Source organism: Arvicola amphibius, chromosome 9, assembly GCF_903992535.2.
Source record: "Arvicola amphibius chromosome 9, mArvAmp1.2, whole genome shotgun sequence".
Lineage (NCBI taxonomy): Eukaryota > Metazoa > Chordata > Mammalia > Rodentia > Cricetidae > Arvicola > Arvicola amphibius.
The window spans coordinates 62,911,168-62,923,835 of NC_052055.2; positions in this window are offsets into that span (position 1 = coordinate 62,911,168).

Sequence of the window (12,668 nt, forward strand, 5' to 3'; positions counted from 1 at the left end):
ATATCACATGTACTCACTCATAAGTGGATTTTAGGCATAAAGCAAAGAAAAACCAGCCACAAAAATTCACAGTCCCAGAGATATCTTTGACCTTGTGGATCTCCTTTTTCCAGGAAGCATCATCCATATGGCTTTGACAATGCACTGGCCTTCCTCCTTTACCAAGTTTGTTCCATTTTGAGTGTAAATACCCTCCTACCCTAGCCTATTGATTGTTCAGAAATCATTTGCAAATATACTCGACAGTAATCTTAAAATTTAACCATCACTTTATTTATGCAGGATCCCACAAAGAGTACATTTCCCCTATGACAGCTGGAAACAATTCTAGAAGACAACGTCCCCTCTCCCAAAAAAGTTTGTCCTCAGGGTTGGGAACACTGTTTAGGGGTTGTTGATTATTACTTGTATAGGGTAGAGGATTGGGATAAGAATTATGTAGGTTCAGAGATAAAAGGATAATAACAGGGGTAATAAAGTGAATACTTGTGAGCTATTATTTATGGATAATTTACATTGATATAGTTTTTTGTATATTGATACAAGTTCAAATTATATTTGTTATTTCTGTTTACAATATTTGTAAAACTATACAAAGTTTTTCTGTCAAATTGTATTCATGCACGTTTCTACCTCTGTTCAGGACATTTTGTATATTGATACAACTTTTAGGATATATTTTCATATTTCATTGTATATTATTCTTACCTCTGATCAAGATATTTATACAGTGTTTACATTTTGAGGTCATTGTCCTCATTTGCTGCACATTTGTTTACAGATTATTTAATATTCTGACATGAAGTCTTAGTCCTTAAATTATACAGGCATTAAATATTATAAGTCAATAGTTGGTCATGTTTGTTATACATATAGTCAGATTAATTAGGTTCTTTAGATACATAAAGATTGTATTCTGCCTAGATAGGTAATCTTCAACCACTTCAAGGATCTATAGAACATGGCATTTAAATAACTTAGGGTTTTGTTGACATGAGACATGATTGCTCCTGACAGCACCAATCTATTTGCGAGAAAATGTTGAGCACCAAAGACACTCCACTCAGAGTTTGTTTTCTTCTTGGCACAATTGGCCTTTGGGCAAGGAACTGCCCATGCCTCAATCACTGACAAAGTACATGGTGTCTGGACTGGATAAGCAGAACACAAGAAAAAGCACTGCCAAACCTTGCTAAGACAGGGTAAGACAGTTCTGAAATATTCCCTGCCTCTGAAAACAGTATGTCAGTTATGCTAGGCCTTAGCCAAAAGTGGTTGCTTCAACACTGCAAATGAGACTTTAGCTGATTTCTCAGGTAGCCAATTGTCTCTGTCATATACTGCTTGACTCAAGTAATATTATCTCCCTTCTCAAGCTTTGATGAGTTTGAAGATTAGATAGTCATAGTTAACTTCCTCTTATGATTTAGCCAAGCTTATTTCTGATACAAGATTTAGACTCTTTGGAATATAATGTTCATTAAAACATTTGTCACGTGTTCCTTGCTTAATATTGTTTATGTTGTTTGTAATTTTATACTGGTTATCTGTCCCTATTGTATATAGTTTTTTAAAAAATATTTATTTATTTATTATGTATACAATATTCTGTCCCCATGTGTGCCTGCAGGCCAGAAGAGGGCACCAGACCTCATTATAAATGGTTGTGAGCCACCATGTGGTTGCTGGGAATTGAACTCAGGACCTTTGGAAGAACAGGCAATGCTCTTAACCACTGAGCCATATCTCCAGCCCCTTATTGTATATAGTTTTGTATTGGGTTTAAATCGCTCTTGTTTAGACAAAAGGGGAGGTGATGGGGAATCTTTGTTAACCAATTATCTTCAAGAAGTGAGAACAAGTTAGGGTGTGGCTTTCTGGAACCCAGAGAAAAACAGACACATGGCCCAGGTGCTCTCTCTGTGGTTCCCTTGCAGAACAGCTGAGCTTGGACTTCTTGTTCCTGTTTTGTGTGTTTTCCTCTCATAATAAATACAAGTATAATTGCATTATCTTTTAGCTATCCTGGTTATTTCCCAAAACAAGCAGTGTATCTCTCTTCATGTCAGTCTGGGTGTGCTGCAACCTGGTGGTGCACACTCTCCTTCATTGCCATTAGTATCCTTCTGTTTAAATTCCATTAGTTGGCCAGAACAAAAAGTATCTTTGTCTTAAAATATGAATAAATGTTGCTAATAAATTCTCTAGTAAACACCAGCTTTAACTTCTAAATCTACATTTATGCTTAATTTTAAAGTCAACTTCACACTTTATATACGTGCACAGATGACTTGGAAATGTCGGTAAAGGGTTTTATTTTTAAACTCTATTTGCTGCAATTGAACACATTTCTATGAAGCAAGAAATAACAGAAATCTATAGATTCAGGTATTGTAAAACAGTGCCATCCAGCAACTCACAGACTTCATTTTTGTGTGCAAAGAATGACAATGGGAAATTTTGTTTTCTGTAATTAAGCCTTGTTTTCATCAAACAGGAATGTTTGTATGAACAGCAAGAACACTGCAGTTTACAGCATGTGACAATCTCTAATTTGAGCATTTGCTAGTATTGAGGACATGGTGGTGTGCTCAGCACAAAGTGAACATATTGTGTATTTAGATACATAGAGATTATATTTAGTATAGATAGTATAATCTTCAACTTCTTTGAAGAGCTGTAGAAAATAGCCTTTAATCTAACCTAGAGTTCCGTGCTAACAAGACACAATCACTCCTGGCACACCGCTCTACTCTCAAGAGAACGTTGAGCACCAAAGATACTCCACTTGGAGTTTGTCGTCTTCTTGGCAGAACTGGCCTTTAGGCAAAGAAAAGCCCATACCTCGACTACTGACAGAGATACAGAGTATCCGTAAGTAGATAAAAACAGGATTGTCTTATCTTGCCAAGACAGGGTAAGATAGTTCTAAAAAGTTTCTTGCCTTTGAAAATGGTATGTCAGTTATATTAGGCCTTAGCCAAAGTTGTTTGCCTCAACATTGCAAATGAGACTTTGGGTGATTGCTTAGGTAGTCAGTTGTCTCTGTCATTTGTTGCACATCTTGGAAGTTTCTCGTTTGTACTTCCTGGTTGCTTAAGTAATATTTTTTCTTCTCAGATCTTTGATGGGGTTGAAGATTAGATAATTGTAGTTATCTAATTATCCCTAATTTCTTCTACATTATTTAGACTCCTTGAAATAGAATGTTTAGTAAAACTTTTCTTATATGTTTCTTGTTTTTGTTTGTAATTTTATCTGTTCCTACTGTATATAGTTGTATTGGGTTTGGCTCAATCTTATTTAGAAAAAGGGGGAGATGATGGGGAACTTCAGCCAATCACATTCTGTTTTGGGTGTGTTCCCCTGGAGCCAAAGAAAACATATAAAACATCGAGGTCCACTTGCCCCTTCCTCTTTTGCTTTCTGCTCTCCTGGATCGCTGGAACCATGGTTTTGTAAGTTCCCTTTCTTCTGTTTATTAAAGCTGAATATTTTATATTAATCTGTTCTGGTTAAATTTTACTACCGATCGACCACGCCCCTTCATAAGGTCTATAAAGAATCGTATTGGAATTTTGATGAGGATTTTATTGAATCTGTAAATTGCTTTTGGCAAGATGGCCATTTTTACTCTGTTAATCCTACCAATCCACAAGCGTGGGAGATCTTTCCGTCTATTCATATCTTCTTCAGTTTCTTTCTTCAAATCCTTGAAGTTTTTGTCATTCAAGTCTTTCACTTACTTGGCTAGAGTTACCACAAGATACTTTATATTATTTGAGGCATTGTGAAAGGTGTTATCTTCCTAATTTCTTCTTTATTCTTTTTTGTTTATTCTTCCCTCATCTATTATGTCCTGATGGCAGTTTCCTTTCCCTCTTCTCTGCCTTTCCCCTCCCCCATCTCCTTTTTGTCCCAAATCCACTGTCCCTTTCACTTCAGAAAACGGCAGCCTTCTCATGGATATTAATCCAATATGGCATACAGTCTATTTTTCATTTGTACATAGGAGGGCAACTAATTTTATTTTCAGTTGATATTGTATCCATTCACTTTGTGAAAGTGTTTATTATCTGTTGGAGTTCCCTGGTAGAAATTTTAGGGTCATTTATGTATGCTGTCAAATTATCTACAAATAAAGATAATTTGGCTTTTTCCATTCCAATTTGTATTCCCTTGATCTTTGTCTTTGCTCTAGCTAGAACTTCAAGTACTATATTGACTAGATATGGAGAAAATGGACAGCCTTGTTCTTGATTTTTTTGGAATAATTTTGAGTTTCTCTCCATTTAATTTGATGCTGGCTATAGGCCTTCTGTAAATTGCCTTTATTATGTTTATGTATGTCCCTTGTATCCCTAATCTCTCCAGGACTTTTATCACAAAGGGGTGTTGGATTTTGTCAGTGTGATCAAGCCTACTTAGTCATCTTTTTGACATGTTATTGGATTTTTTATTGAGTATTTTTGTTTCTATGTTCATAAGGGAAACTGGTTCTATAATTCTCTTTCTTTGTTGGGTCTATATATGGTTTTGGTATCAGGGTGACATGACCTCAAAACTGAATTGGGCCATGTTCCTTCTGTTTCTATTTTCTGAAAAAAATTCGAGGAATATTTTGTGTTAGCTCTTCTTTTAAAGTCTGGTAGAATTCTGCTCTAAAATCATCTGGTCCTGGGCTTTTTTTTCTTGGTGGAGTTTTAATGACTGTTTCTATTATACTAGGGGTTACTGGTGAAAACCAACTTCTAGAAACATTTCCCTAATTACAGTACATTTGTACAAGAATGGACCCATTCAATACCCAGATTTGATTAGTGGAGGGACTCTGGGGCTGTGCTTTTTGTTGCTGATAGGGGAGTCATGTACCCACTGGTGATATTACTGCATTCCAATGGATAGTTTCTATTCAATGTCCAGATGCTCCATGATAAATTAAATGGATTTTAAAACAAAACCTGAAATTATGGATCTGGGAAGGGGACTGGGTGGGATGATGATTGAGGTGCTGGATAGACTTGGAGGGAGACAAGAGAAGGATTGTGTAGAGGTAATCAAAATATTTTATGTACCTGTATGAAATTATATTAGAACAACATTAATCAATTAAAAATGATCTGAAGCTCAGCACTCGGGCAGCAGAGACAGGCAGATCTTTGTGAGTTCAAGGCCAGCTTGGCATAAAAAAATGATCCAAAGCTACAAAGTGAATGACATTCTCATTGACTTGAGGAAATAAACCTAGAGTGAACAACACCAAAGAGTTGCTGAACTTTAAAATAAAATAATAAGCTTTTGGTCTATTAGGCAAAACTAATAAGCAACCTAAAGGAAAATTAATATATAAAATATATAAAAGATACATATGAGATCCAGGTGGTGGTGGTGTAAACCTTTGATCCCATCATTCATGAGGCAGAGTCAGATGGATATCTGTGAGTATGAGGCCAACTTGGTCTACAGAGTCAGTTCCAGGACAATCAAGGCTACACAGAGAAACCTTGTCTTAAAAAACCCAAACCAAAACCAAAACAAGAAAGATACAGATAAATGACTATTAATGTGATATTACTAAGAAATCTGATAGAGGAAGAGATTCAGATAAGCTAACAAAAATAGGAAGGCACACAGGAGAGAGAGGTAGAGAGGAAGAGAGAACAAATACAAGGACAGATCAGGTGCTCATTAAAAATAGTGACATAAGGAAATGAAATAAAGAAAAACTAAAAAGGAAAGAATAGCATGAGATGGTTGTAGATTCAATGTAGAGGTAGAACTAGGACAATTAGGGAATGTTAAGTTTAAATTCCTGGTTACTAGGAATCTGCCACCACAGATATAATAAGCCAATCAAACCGAATCAATAAATCCAGGTTTATTTTGAACACGGCATTCTTGGGTGTCCCAAAGGAAAGTTGAGGAGACCATATGTTTGTTCTTGGGGGCAGTTTAAATACACTGTGGGAATGGTTTTGAGCATCTCTGTGGAGGGGTCATCATTTGGAGGGTGTTCTCAGGGCAGAGTCTGGACAGCTTTCTTGGGGTGGAATCTGGACTGAGGCAGCTCCAAGGGAGGGGGCTTGGTGTGGAGCTTTCATCTGAACATTCTAGACTCTTTAAATGTATGGATGTCAGGGGTACATGCTGTTCTGAGTATGGAGGCAGCAGTATTGATAGTGTGATTTTTAACTGTTATGTGTATATTTTGAATATACTGAACAGGTGATAGTTAGCTTCTGCATTATTTCCTGTGTCCTTTTGGACCAGGATTCTGGATGTGAATGACTTTTACAGACACAAATCAACAAATATCACAAGTTTTCTATTATATGGTGGGCCCATAATAAAAAAAGATGTGAAAATAAATGGCAAAATAAGATACACTAAAAAAGACATGAAATTTCCTTGAAATGAATTGGAAGTAGTAATATTTTTTTTTCCTCATGGTTTATTTATTTATTTTTTTCTAATTTTTTTTTTTTTTTGTAGGGAGGAGTGGAATGTCCTCTTTTCCCTTTCCCTGGAGCTGCCTAGAACAGAAGGGGAGCTGGAGGAATGTGCAGCTTGAGGAACTGTTTCCCCCTCCCCATATGCATTCCACTTGGATGGCAGGGACCCTGGGTGAGAGGCCCAGCCCCTCCAAGTCTCTACACAGGGATCCACCTGGACTGTACCATGAGCAGGACTTATTTTTTTTTTCATGGTTTATTTTTTTTTATATTTAAAAATTTCCATCTCCTTCCCTCCTCCTCCCCCCTCCCTCCCCTCCTCCTCCCCCTTCCCTCCCCTCCTTCTCCTCCTTCCCTCCCCTCCCCTCCACCCATACCTCCCCTCCCTCCCTCTCAAGGCCAAGGAGCCATCAGGGTTCCCCACTCTATGCTAAGACCAAGGTCCTCCCAAGTCCCCCCAGGTCCAGGAAGGTGATCGACCAAGCTGAGAAGGCTCCCACAGAGCCCGTCCATGAAGAACAATCAGAGCCCAGAGCCATTGTCCTTTGCTTCTCAGTCAGCCCCCGCTGTTGGCCACACTCAGAGAGACGGGTTTGGTCGCATGATCCATCAGTCCCATTCCAACTGGAGTTGGTGATCTCCCATTAGTTCTGTCCCACCGTCTCCATGCGTGAACGCACCCCTCTCGTTCCTGACTTTCTCCCTCATGTTCTCGCTCCTTCTGCTCCTCATCGGGACCTTGGGAGCTCAGTCCAGTGCTCCAATGTGGGGCTCAGTCACCTTCCCCATCTGTCGCCAGCTGGAGGTTCCCTCACGGTCCTGACTTTCTTTCTCATGTTCTCTCTCCTTCTGCTCCTCATCAGGACCTTGGGAGCTCAGTCCGGTGCTCCAATGTGGGGCTCTGTCAATTTCTTCATCTATCGTCAGGTGGAGGTTCTATGGTGATATGCAAGAAATTCATCAGTATGGCTATAGGAACTGGCCTTTTCAGGCTCCCTCTCCTCAGCTGCCCAAGGAACTAACTGGGGGCGTCTCCCTGGAAACCTGGGAACCCCTCTAGGGTCAAGTCTCTTGACAACCCTCAGGTAGCTCCTTAAATTAAGATATATGCTTCCCTGCTCTCATATCCACCCTTCCTATATCCCAAGCACCCCATTCCTCCGAGCTCCCCCCGCTCTCCCCTTCACACTTTTCTCTCCCCATCTTCCCTTGGCCCAGTCTCGCCCAACCCTCAAGTTCCCAATTTTGCCTGGCGATCGTGTCTACTTCCAATATCCAGGAGGATTACTATATCTATTTTTGGGAGTTCACCTTCTTATTATCTTCTCAAGGATCCCAAATTTATAGGCTCGATGTCCTTTAATTATGGCTAGAAACCGATTATGAGTGAGTACATCCCATGTTCATCTTTATGGGTCTGGGTTACCTCACTCAGAATAGTGTTTTCTATTTCCATCCATTTGCCTGCAAAATTCAAGATGTCATTGTTTTTTACCGCTGAGTAGTATTCTAGCATGTATATATTCCACAGTTTCTTCATCCATTCTTCCACTGAAGGGCATCTAGGTTGTTTCCAGGATCTGGCTATTACAAATAATGCTGCTATGAACATAGATGAGCATATGCTTTTGTTGTATGATTGGGCATCTCTTGGGTAGATTCCCAATAGTGGAATTGCTGGGTCCTGGGGTAGGTTGATCCCGAATTTCCTGAGAAACCGCCACACTGCTTTCCAAAGTGGTTGCACAAGTTTGCATTCCCACCAGCAATGGATGAGTGTGCCCCTTACCCCACAACCTCTCCAGCAAAGGTTATTATTGGTGTTTTGGATTTTAGCCAATCTGACAGGTGTAAGATGATATCTCAAAGTTGTTTTGATTTGCATTTCCCTGATAGCTAGGGAGGTTGAGCATGACCTTAAGTGTCTTTTGGCCATTCGAACTTCTTCTGTTGAGAATTCTCTGTTCAGTTCATCGCCCCATTTTTTAATTGGGTTAATTGGCATTTTACCGTCTAGTCTCTTGAGTTCCTTATATATTTTAGAGATCAGACCTTTGTCGGTTGCAGGGTTGGTGAAGATCTTTTCCCAGTCAGTAGGCTGCCTTTGTGTCTTAGTGACAATGTCCTTTGCTTTACAGAAGCTGCTCAACTTCAGGAGGTCCCATTTATTCAATGTTGCCCTTAAAGTCTGTGCAGCTGGGGTTATGCGCAGGAAACGGTTCCCTGTGCCCATTTGTTGTAGAGTACTTCCCACTTTCTCCTCTATCAAGCTCAGTGTGTTCAGATTAATATTGAGGTCTTTAATCCATTTGGACTTGAGTTTTGTGCATGGTGATAGATATGGATCTACTTTCATTCTTCTACAGGTTGACATCCAGTTATGCCAGCACCATTTGTTGAAGATGCCCTCTTTCTTCCATTGTGTACTTTTGGCTCCTTTATCAAAAATCAGGTGTTCATAGGTTTGTGGTTTAAGATCCGGGTCTTCTATACGATTCCATTGGTCAACTTCTCTGTTTTTATGCCAATACCAAGCAGTTTTCAATACTGTAGCTTTGTAATAGAGTTTGAAGTCAGGGATGGTAATGCCTCCAGAAGAACCTTTATTGTATAAGATTTTTTTGGCTATCCTGGGTTTCTTGTTTTTCCATATAAAGTTGATTATTGTCCTCTCAATCTCTGTGAAGAATTTTAATGGGACCTTGATTAGGATTGCATTGAATCTATAGATTGCTTTTGGTAGAATTGCCATTTTTACTATGTTGATCCTCCCAATCCACGAGCAGGGGAGATCCTTCCATTTTCTGGTATCCTCTTCAATTTCTTTCTTCAAAGACTTAACGTTCTTGTCAAATAAATCCTTCACTTCCTTGGTTAGCGATACTCCCAGATATCTTATGCTATTTGTGGCTATTGTGAAAGGTGATACTTCTCTGATTTCCCTCTCTGCTTCCTTATCCTTTGTGTATAGGAGGGCGACTGATTTTTTGGAGTTGATCTTGTAACCTGCCACGTTACTGAAGGAGTTTATCAGCTGTAGGAGTTCTTTGGTGGAGTTTTTGGGGTCGCTTATGTATACTATCATATCATCTGCAAATAATGAAAGTTTAACTTCTTCCTTTCCAAATTGAATCCCCTTGATTCCCTTATGTTGTCTTATTGCTATTGCTAGAACTTCAAGCACTATATTGAAGAGATAAGGAGAGAGTGGACAGCCTTGTCGTGTTCCTGAATTTAGTGGGATAGCCTTGAGTTTCTCTCCGTTTAATTTGAGGTTAGCTGTCGGCTTGCTGTAAATAGCTTTTATTATATTTAGGAATGACCCTTGTATCCCTAATCTCTCCAAAAGTTTTATCATAAAAGGGTGCTGAATTTTGTCAAATGCTTTTTCAGCATCTAATGAGATGACCATATGGTTTTTTTCCTTCAGTTTATTTATATGATGGATTACATTGATAGATTTTCGTATGTTGAACCAGCCCTGCATCTCTGGGATGAAGCCTACTTGATCATAGTGGATAATTTTTCTAATGTGTTCTTGGATTCGGTTTGCCAGTATTTTATTGAGAATTTTTGTGTCAATGTTCATGAGTGAGATTGGCCTGTAATTCTCTTTCTTGGTTGAGTCTTTGTGTGATTTAGGTATCAGGGTAACTGTAGCTTCATAGAAGGAATTTGGCAGTGACTCTTGTGTTTCTATATTATCAAATACCTTAAGGAGTATAGGTATTAGGTCTTCTTGGAAGTTCTGGTAGAATTCTGCATTGAAACCATCTGGTCCTGGGCTCTTTTTGGTAGGGAGGTTTCTTTTTTTTTTTTTTTTTTTTTTTTTTTTTTCCTCATGGTTTATTTTTTTTATATTTATAAATTTCCATCTCCTTCCCTCCTCCTCCCCCCTCCCTCCCCTCCTTCTCCCCTTTCTCTCCCCTCCTTCTCCCCCTTCCCTCCCTTCCCCTCCACCCATACCTCCCCTCCCTCCCTCTCAAGGCCAAGGAGCCATCAGGGTTCCCCACTCTATGCTAAGACCAAGGTCCTCCCAATTCCCCCCAGGTCCAGGAAGGTGATAGACCAAGCTGAGAAGGCTCCCACAGAGCCCGTCCATGAAGAACAATCAGAGCCCAGAGCCATTGTCCTTTGCTTCTCAGTCAGCCCCCGCTGTTGGCCACACTCAGAGAGACGGGTTTGGTCGCATGATCCATCAGTCCCATTCCAACTGGAGTTGGTGATCTCCCATTAGTTCTGTCCCACCGTCTCCATGAGTGAACGCACCCCTCTCGTTCCTGACTTTCTCCCTCATGTTCTCGCTCCTTCTGCTCCTCATCGGGACCTTGGGAGCTCAGTCCAGTGCTCCAATGTGGGGCTCAGTCACCTTCCCCATCTGTCGCCAGCTGGAGGTTCCCTCACGGTCCTGACTTTCTTTCTCATGTTCTCTCTCCTTCTGCTCCTCATCAGGACCTTGGGAGCTCAGTCCGGTGCTCCAATGTGAGGCTCTGTCATTTTCTTCATCTATCGTCAGGTGGAGGTTCTATGGTGATATGCAAGAAATTCATCAGTATGGCTATAGGAACTGGCCTTTTCAGGCTCCCTCTCCTCAGCTGCCCAAGGAACTAACTGGGGGCGTCTCCCTGGAAACCTGGGAACCCCTCTAGGGTCAAGTCTCTTGACAACCCTCAGGTAGCTCCTTAAATTCAGATATATGCTTCCCTGCTCTCATATCCACCCTTCCTATATCCCAAGCACCCCATTCCTCCGAGCTCCCCCCCCCCATTCTCCCCTTCACACTTTTCTCTCCCCATCTTCCCTTGGCCCAGTCTCGCCCAACCCTCAAGTTAACAATTTTGCCTGGCGATCGTGTCTACTTCCAATATCAAGGAGGATTATTATTTCTTTTTTTTGGGAGTTCACCTGCTTATTATCTTCTCAAGGATCCCAAATTCATAGGCTCGATGTCCTTTAATTATGGCTAGAAACCGAATATGAGTGAGTACATCCCATGTTCATCTTTATGGGTCTGGGTTACCTCACTCAGAATAGTGTTTTCTATTTCCATCCATTTGCCTGCAAAATTCAAGATGTCATTGTTTTTTACCGCTGAGTAGTATTCTAGCATGTATATATTCCACAGTTTCTTCATCCATTCTTCCACTGAAGGGCATCTAGGTTGTTTCCAGGATCTGGCTATTACAAATAATGCTGCTATGAACATAGATGAGCATATGCTTTTGTTGTATGATTGGGCATCTCTTGGGTAGATTCCCAATAGTGGAATTGCTGGGTCCTGGGGTAGGTTGATCCCGAATTTCCTGAGAAACCGCCACACTGCTTTCCAAAGTGGTTGCACAAGTTTGCATTCCCACCAGCAATGGATGAGTGTACCCCTTACCCCACAACCTCTCCAGCAAAGGTTATTATTGGTGTTTTGGATTTTAGCCAATCTGACAGGTGTAAGATGATATCTCAAAGTTGTTTTGATTTGCATTTCCCTGATAGCTAGGGAGGTTGAGCATGACCTTAAGTGTCTTTTGGCCATTCGAACTTCTTCTGTTGAGAATTCTCTGTTCAGTTCATCGCCCCATTTTTTAATTGGGTTAATTGGCATTTTACCGTCTAGTCTCTTGAGTTCCTTATATATTTTAGAGATCAGACCTTTGTCGGTTGCAGGGTTGGTGAAGATCTTTTCCCAGTCAGTAGGCTGCCTTTGTGTCTTAGTGACAATGTCCTTTGCTTTACAGAAGCTGCTCAACTTCAGGAGGTCCCATTTATTCAATGTTGCCCTTAAAGTCTGTGCAGCTGGGGTTATGCATAGGAAACGGTTCCCTGTGCCCATTTGTTGTAGATTACTTCCCACTTTCTCCTCTATCAATCTCAATGTGTTCAAATTAATATTGAGGTCTTTAATCCATTTGGACTTGAGTTTTGTGCATGGTGATAGATATGGATCTACTTTCATTCTTCTACAGGTTGACATCCAGTTATGCCAGCACCATTTGTTGAAGATGCCCTCTTTTTTCCATTGTGTACTTTTGGCTCCTTTATCAAAAATCAGGTGTTCATAGGTTTGTGGTTTAAGATCCGGGTCTTCTATACGATTCCATTGGTCAACTTCTCTGTTCTTATGCCAATACCAAGCCGTTTTCAATACTGTAGCTCTGTAATAGAGTTTGAAGTCAGGGATGGTAATGCCTCCAGAAGTACCTTTATTGTATAAGATTTTTT